The sequence below is a fragment of the Geospiza fortis genome, unplaced genomic scaffold, assembly GCF_000277835.1.
Source record: "Geospiza fortis unplaced genomic scaffold, GeoFor_1.0 scaffold41, whole genome shotgun sequence".
Classification (NCBI taxonomy): Eukaryota; Metazoa; Chordata; class Aves; order Passeriformes; family Thraupidae; genus Geospiza; species Geospiza fortis.
Genome location: NW_005054299.1, coordinates 7,015,459 through 7,024,187, shown reverse-complemented (window position 1 = coordinate 7,024,187; position 8,729 = coordinate 7,015,459). Strand labels below are relative to the sequence as shown.

At 38.1% G+C, this 8,729-nt stretch overlaps 1 long non-coding RNA gene across 1 annotated transcript in view; it reads left to right on the top strand.

Annotated features, from left to right (window-relative positions):
* LOC115948453 overlaps positions 1 to 8,011 on the top strand; it is a 30,596-nt gene extending 22,585 nt beyond the window's left edge. Inside the window, exons 2-3 of the long non-coding RNA XR_004082284.1 lie at positions 5,344 to 5,406; positions 7,951 to 8,011. This is a non-coding gene — a long non-coding RNA (uncharacterized LOC115948453). The remainder of the gene's footprint in view (positions 1 to 5,343; positions 5,407 to 7,950) is intronic.
* Positions 8,012 to 8,729: the final 718 nt, after the last annotated feature.

Here is an 8,729-nt window from a genome sequence, read left to right as displayed (position 1 = left end):
TCTGCCAGTTCATGAGCTAAAAACCTTTTGCCCTTAACTGAGAGATGTACCCCATCTGGTTCCAGCAGAGCAGATGCTGTAAAAGTTTCCCCATGATCAAAGAATCCAAAATTATGCCGATGACACCAACCCTTAAGCCACTTGTTGATGATGCGGATTCTCCTGTTTCTTTCATCATTTTCCTCCACCACCGAAGGGACTGAGCAGAACACTACCTGAGCTCCTGCCCTATCAACTACCTGACCCAGTACCCTGAAGTCCTTTCTAATTGCCTTGGCGCTTCTCTTTTCAATTTCGTCACTGCCAGCCTGGAGTATCAGCAGTGGGTAATAATCAGAGGGCTGAATCAGCCCAGGGAGTCTCTCAGTGATATTTTGTACCCGGGCCCCAGGGAGGCAACAGACCTCCCTGTGGGATGGGTCTGGTCGACATATGGGGCCCTCAGTTCCCTTCAGAACGGAATCACCTACGACAATTACCCTTCTTTTCTTCTTGATGTTAGAGATAGTGATCCGTCTTACAGATGAATCATACTTGGGGGGTTCACTGGGCAGACAATTTTTTCCTATATCATCTAGTTGGGTCTCTAGATCCAGGACCTCATACCTATTCTGAAGTGGCACCTGTTTGGATGATGGGGATGGGGGGCAGTTTTTGTTATTACTTCCCTGAATGGAGACCCATTTCCACTCCTCTTCATCTCTCAGGTGCCCTTCTATTGCCTGAGAGCGGGAGGCATGTAAGTCCTCAGTTTCTTGGTCAGAGGCCTCCCTTAAAGATGGAAGGATCACATAGGATCATGTAGGATCATATGGGAACTGTATTAACTGTTAAAATGTCCAGTCTGCACTATCTCCAGATGCATATGTGCATTCAACACAGAGTTGTATTGATCTTTGCAGCTGTGTTGCAAGCTGTTGTTTATTGCCTGTCTGCAATCCCTCCTAGGTGTCCTTTGTTCTTCGTTCCTTGAGTTTTTCATCTGATTGTGGGCATACGTGAGGACATTCTTCCAGATGGAGTCAACCTTTGTGCAGTCTTCTGGTGGCTGTGCCTCTTTTTTGTTCACTAGTATCTGTGGAAAGAATGTTTCCACTTCCCCACATCCTTTAGGAAGAACTATAACACAGAACAAACTTGGCTTTCCTCCTCTCCATACTTTCAGTGAGGTTTTAGCAGAATATCTAGTAGAAAAATACAGATCATACTACTCAAAGTATCTTTCCACTGGATGCCAGAACTGGTGCCTCCACGTAGGCACATCCTGGAAGGCACAGAGTCCACAACACCAGTAGGGACTTCATAGCCTTTGTCTTAACTGGAGCTCCTCTTGCAGCATTTGTGATTTTCTCAGCCCCTGGAGTAACTATTTCCTTTCTCCATCTCAAAGATAAAATAATTCCTACTCAGAATGCACTCTGATTGAGCTTTGTGCTGTCCTTGCTATCTCCCTGCAATACTGTGCCTGTTCACTGGCTTTACAGGCAGCTAATGCTGTATTTGGAGAGGAGCTCTGTGAGAAAGGGCTAGAAAGAATCCTGAGGGAAAGATCTTTTCCTAGTTTTGGGTGTGCACAGTCTTCTCAGGCCTAATCTGTAGTAGCCTTTTCTTCCCCAATTGACATTGTTATAACCATAATTCCTGTTTCAGACTTTGTGTTAAGTGAAAGATTTCTTTTGCTACGGATTTTGTTATAACATTTCCAACCTTTTCAGACCGTGTTGAGATAACATTTGCAGCATCATTGTATTAAAAGTTGTTTTTATGTTTTATTGTTTCCATTAAATATTTAAACATATATTTCATTTAAATTTTATTTTATTTTAATTAAAAAATCATGTGTCTTCTGTAACATTTTGTTACCAGTGGTAACATAGAATGGAGGGGGCAAAAGAAGTATTTAGGAGATCTGATGTGTTCATCTTCTGAGATGGCTGTTTCATTTCTGTCAGGTCTCTTGGAGATCACATACCCTCATTGCAGAGAGCTAAAATAATTTGAATGCTACGAGGAGGGAAAGAGGAGGGGGAGATTTTGGCCAACAGTCAGAAAGTTGCCTCAGGTCTTTCATCTGACAATGCTTGTGCCTCTCCTGTGCTGATCACAAGATCATTAGATTATCTAGGAAGACAGTTAATGAGGCTGATAATAGTTACAAAATTTTATGCCGCATGTTGAGATTACTGTGCATTTGTCAATTCCTACATAATAAGTTTAAATTTCCAGTTCATTGGGATGCATAATTATTCTGCTTTAAGATAATTCTCTTATTTTTTGGGTGTCTTTGTGGATGGGACTAGTACTTTCTGTATCTAGGAGTACTAGTGGCCAGAGTACTGCACTGGAGTACTAGTGGAAGGCCTTGAAGAAAATCTAGCCAGAGGAATAAAAATGGCTATTACTATAACCCAAAACATTTATTCTTTCATTGCTCATCCTCTCTTCTCAGATGTCGTCCTATGAATGCAGTATGACACATCAAAAAAACCCAGTGAAGCTGTCCAACAAATATTTGTTCACAGTAGGTGCATGATTCATGAGGTGGTGTTCTGCCAGCATACAGACATGTTTTTTTGTCCTTTTTATTATTAACTACTTGGAATCTTATAATCTCCTCTAATATTGCACTTCTACAGTGTTTATTTTGGATAATACAGGATTTTTCTTTATTTTAGATGCTATAAACAATGCAGTATCATAAATCACTATGCCATAGGGACCAGTATAGTTTTGAATAGAAGTTACTGGCATCCATAAATTTTTTTCTCACTTATGGGTGGAGGTTTAGTGCAGGTTTTCTTATCATGGCCTAGGAAGGTTTGTGAGGTAAGTGTAAGGTAGCTCAATCATAAGTAGAATTCCAAGTAGTGAAGGTAAAATGCATTTCACCTACAGTTAATGGTCTAAATTTGACTTTAGATGCCTATGAGTTTCTTTTTTAGCTTTCTTTTTTCATTAATAGAAAAAAACCTGTGTCCAGAGAGTGATTCACCTGAACTGTGTAAATTACCTAAATTAGGATGGAATTATTCATCTCTGGTAGCCCCTAATCTTTTTCTGATGAATAGGGTGCAGGAATCCTAGATGACATTTAGAGGTTATACCCAGCTTTTACATAGGTAAAAGCAGATGGGATGAATCTGCCAACAAAGACAGCTGTAGCATTCAAACAAATATCAACTCTACTGCTCAAATACCTTCTACTACTCTGACTCATGGAGTGAGACTTAAAGAGGAATGAACTGACATATACCACTGGCATGCTTTTTAGCCCATAGTTCTGAGGAATGTAGAAGGATTTAATTAAAGATATGGCTCTGAATGAAAAAGAAGTCTTCTCGATTCAACAGAAGTACAGACACAGCTATGCCTTATAACGCATTGACTAGTTGCACAAAGTGAATGGATTGACTTGTAGAATAACATAGGGCCACAAGTCTGGTGATAGTTCTTGTCCTACTACTTGCAGAGTGTGCAGAAATTTCAATTTAGAAGATATTTGAGGGAAAATTTCTGTTTTAGAAAACAAGACTGAAACTTTACCAGGCAATGGGAGAATGCTGTGCATCTGTCCTGATGAAAATCCTTGCAGCCAACCTTAACGGATGGTGCTGAAAAACTGAGTCGAGCAAACTGGTGAAAATAGCTACATTCGCTGCTTTCACAACAGTGCTTTCCACCAGTCATCTAGCTTTCTGAAATCCATTATCCTTTTTGGCTGTAGGGCAACGTTTTCTGAAACTGAAGTTAGACTTTATGAACATGTTCTAATCATGTTTTGATGATTAGGTACTGAAACAAATTATCTTCCTTCAGTAACAATTTTACAAGTGTCCAGGCTCCTGTCTCTCTCTGACTGCTGCTGAAGTCAATGGTACCAGTCAGAAAGTTGTTTCTTGCAAGGGGTTTATTTCAGAACATTTTTTTTTCACCCTGGTTTATAAGGTCATAACTTGCTTTCTTGCTCATGTGAACAGCTAAATTGGTTAATTGGTTTCTGTTTTCCATAGGAGTATTTTAAAAGTACAAATGGTCTCATTCTCTTCTCACTTCAGAGCAATGTTGACATGATTCTGTTTGGAAGTAGTGCCAATGCCACTAGGCCCAGGAACATCATCATAGGCTTTGTTCAAATTCAGGCAAATTCAAGCATATCAGGCAAGATTTCAAGTATTAGCTAACATTATAACTCTTGCAGCTAATCAACAATTTGTTCAAAATGTACTCCAGAACTTGTATTTGTTGAAAGTTGTTGAAAAATTTGTTGGTCATACACAATAACTGTGTTTTGTGTTTTCTTTTGCTTTACAAAGACAACAAAATCTTTAGCAAATTGCTGTTTTATGTAGATTCATTGGCATTATTTTGCAAAGCCTGTGCAACATAATGAGTCATTAAGATTTCGAAGTGTAATACACTGGAAGAAGAAAATTAGCTAAATTATATAAGACCTTGGAGCAATAACTATTTTATTTTCCTTATGGCGTGACGTTCAGTGATTGTAAATTACAAACCAGGATTCCTATTCTTATGCAGCTGCTGCTTTTACATGTTTCATTCACAATGTTTTTTCATGAAGCAGTAAGCTGATACTTGCCACATTTTCAATTCAGTTTTCTCAGAGCTCTAGATTGGAATGACATAGGCTATGAGCAGTGTTTAAATCTGTGAGCTGTGTTTGATTTCTGTAGGCATAGGTCCAAAATCAGTATAGCTCTGTGTTGTTTTGGTCTGAAAAAATGCAAAGCATTTTAAGAGAGTTTGATGCCTATTTTACAGATATAAAAACTGAAGTAGGTCTTGAATAGCCTTGTGACCTACAGTTAGTTAAAGAGTATTGCCCGCTTTTCACTGGGAACTTATGGAAACAGGACTTGTGAGGTTTTTGAAGTGGTTGTGGGATTTGAGGTCTGAATCATAATAGGCAGTTCTTGTTTTCTGTTTAATTTCTAAGGTAGTCTTATAACTACATCTTAAACCTGTAGCACTTGCCTGCTGTTGCTGATTCTCTCATTGATTTGGAAGGATGGTCAAGATGTTTCTGTGGCTCAAAGTAGTATAAATTAATTGACGTTAGCTTCACTACAAGAATTAACTAAATTTTGGACCTACTAAAGTGAAAAGTACCTTGATTATAATTTATCCATCCATGTTTAATAATCGTAAATTTTAAGCGTTCTTTCTACTGAAACAAAGGATAATCTTCTTCCACACATACAGCTTGAGACTTGTTAGACCACAAATTAATGGAGCAGAACTACCTGTGGTCTTTGGCTAACAGAACTGAGGACTGAATTTTTAAAAACAAACTGTGCCTGATAACTTTTATTCCCTTCTTTCCAGAATTCATCATTTCAACTTGAGGAAAATAGAATTGACAAATCAACAAAATCCCTGTAATTTAAGGTAAAAAAAAAAATTCTTTGTACATGTAAGATAATTATTTGAAAATTAACTGGGTCTGATAGCATGATTCTAGTAGAATAATAGAACTTTCTCTTGCTGTATTAGAAATAGCTTTTATATTCTTCAATTTTCATGTCCTTTATTTCAATACATGTGATGAAATGCATTGAGATTTATGTATGGATATTTTATCAGTCAATCTATTTGTGCTTTGAAGGTTCCTATCAGTATACTTTTCCAGTACCTTACAAATCCTTACTTTAAAATTAAATACATTTTGCCCAGATATCCTGATTCCAAGTGTCTGTGTTGAAGTCTGCTGAAAGACATGGGAATCTTCTACTTTGGGATCAAACCTCCCAAAGATACTTTGGCCTAAATTTTATATTTTCTTAGAAACAATGATATGAATAAATTTTCATTCTTTCTTAAAAATGAGCTGTTTGTTAAGTATATTAGCCACTACACTGGAAACAGAATCATAAGGAAGCACAATTTAATAGTGTTTTGAGTTCAGGCCTCCATTTTGACAAGATATTTGGTACAGATATTTTACACTAATTCTAACTCTATTGCGATTTTATTTAAATTTATTTCTTCTATCTAAATTTAACCAGGAAAGCAGATTTTTGTTATTTACCTGATGAAATATATTGACTAATATGAATATATTCATGTACTGGCATAAAACTCCCAATGAATCCAAACTGAAAGAGCTGTCCTGCATTATTTCCTCTTTATGCACTCTAATTTAGATCCCTTAAATACTTACATGCACTTATCCATATGCCTGATTGATTTTAATTATATAAAAGTGGCAGAGTGGCTGCAAATGAAATGCGTCACTCAGGAACTGACCCAATAATTATTTCTGTGAAAAATGGCTGAATTTTCCTGAAAAGCACTCCAAATTATTTCATCAGGAATTAACACATTTCTGGGAGGAAGATTGCTCTGAAGTGTAGGTCTTTACTCTCAAAATTAAGTTAGAAAAGCTATTCTATCAATACTGCATTGTGATTAATATATTTTGATTGTAAAGCCAGTGTTTCTTTTGCACTTGCCAAGAAATGAGGTTTTTCCAAATGATAGGCAAGGAAAACTAGCTTGTTTCAGAGGTATAGGAGGGACAAAACTATGTTTCCTCCTCAATTTTTCTTTTCCTCTGGCAAAAACCAGTGAAGGGTCTTAGGGAAGAGTCCCCTTAAGAAAAAAGCAGAGATTGTTGTGAGGGAGGGAGAAGAGATTTAGGAAAAGCACAAAGTGCTGCCACTGGAGAGGGCCAAGACAGCTGAATCAGGGTGATAGAGACCTTTCATTATCAGAAACAATTGCTCCAGCAAGAACAGCATGAGAGTTCATGAAATGTGTTTGAACTCTGATTCCTGATAGGAGCTCATTACATAACTTGTGCTTTGTGAGTGCTGGCAACTGGCAACTTACAGAAAGACACAGCCAGAAGCAATGTGCTCAGCTGCTTGCTTTTTTTTAAAAAAAATCACCTATTTCTGGGCCAAGCATTAAACAGACAAGCCTATCTTTACCCCTCCCCCTGCCCCCTTCATCAACAGAAGTCTGTTTTTCATCACAGATTAATAAACGAAACCTTCCATCATTTTTCTCTGCTTCCCACAGCCTTTTGGTAGGAGTTAACAGTGCTCCAAGTCAATATTGCCACAGTGCTTGAAATGTCTTTGCATGTTTGTGCACTTGAAAGAGTTGTGGCAATAGGATTAGAGAAAGGCTTTTAATCCATCAGTGCCCATAACCTCAAAAACTTTGGGATGGTTTTGATCACATTTGGTTTGACAAAAATCTGTTGAACTGTCTTGCTTATTGTCTTTTATAATAACAATAATTTTTTTTAAAAAGAGCCTGTGTTATATATTCAACTGTCTCCAGAAGTGATTATTTGTATCATATGCTGTTAAGGAAATAAGTCTAAATGCTGAGGAATTCCAATTAAGCAGACTCAGCTGGAACAGATAGCCGTAGGATTTCACAATACTGTTCTGAAATTATTGGCAGGCCCAGAAGCTGGGGAAATTCTTGAATTTTGGGATTTTACCATGGTGGACATAGCCACTAAATCTTATTTGTTTTCAAATCAGTGGGTTTGTAGACCATGTGATTTCACAATTGCTGTCAGAGGTTGTTCCTCTTTCTTACTTTCTCTTCCATCTGCCCTAAAAAAAGAAGAAATTTTAGCCAAACAAGCAGAAACTCTTCCACATTTCTAAGAGAAGTGTTTATGGGACTAAATGCCATAAATTTCCTTGGGTTCAGGTGGTTTATTTATAAGAAAAAGCTTTGGTTATTTTCCTTGGAGGTAGAGGCAATTCTGTTGAGCCCTTGAGGGGAGCCGCATTGTAGGTATTTACTGAATCTGTGAAAATTTAACAGTAAAATGACCTATTAAGTTCTGCTGTAATATATAATTTTCTGTGTAGTATGCTCATCAAAAAACAAGTTTAAACTTTTCTATGTTTTGTAACTCTAATTCTCTGTTTATATGATAAACACTTCTCTGTTTTGCTTTCCAAGGGCCATCACTCCCTGCCTGCCTAATCTACTATTGCTAACAAGAATGACAGTAACAAACCAGAGGGAACAGCCTTCCCTGGCCCTTTGCTTTCACTCTGCCAGGTGAACACATGTATTTTTTCCCCTTTGCCTTTCCTCTCTTCTCCTTTTCAGAGAAAGGAAACCATTTTTATGTTGCGCTAAGGAAAAGTTATTGAAAAGTGGAAGCCCATAGTTTTCTCTTCAGCAAGCGGAGGTCTGTTTTCAGTTTGATGTTCGGTGAAAGGAAGCTTCAGAGCTGCAGGCCAGCTGCCAGGAATGTCTGATTTCCTTTCCACCCACTCCTATGATCCTCCCTTTTGGCAGTGATTACTGATGACCACAGCTGTCATGCTAGGTCATGGTAAGCTGTCAAGCAAGGTAGTACATGAGATATACAAGGCCCAGTCCTTGATCTGAAGAACAAGATCTTAAATTGAATCTGGTATCAGCCAGCATGTGAACATACCACAGCAAGAAGTGCTGGGCTGATGTCAACTTGTCATTCTGGTTCCTTGAGGAGATGGGCAAGCTGTAGGTGCTTTTCTAATCTTTACACAGCTCCTGATATCCTAAGCATGAGGATGGGTTGTAATTTAGTCAGAGCAGACAATTGTCAGGAATGGGCAAGTCCTTCCAGCCAGCTGAAATGAGAAATAAGCACTTTGTGTGGCTCTCACCCTATAAGTATGTAATGATAGAGGCCAAACTCCATAATCAGGGATCAGAACAGCAGCATTCAGGTGGTTGGGATGTGTACA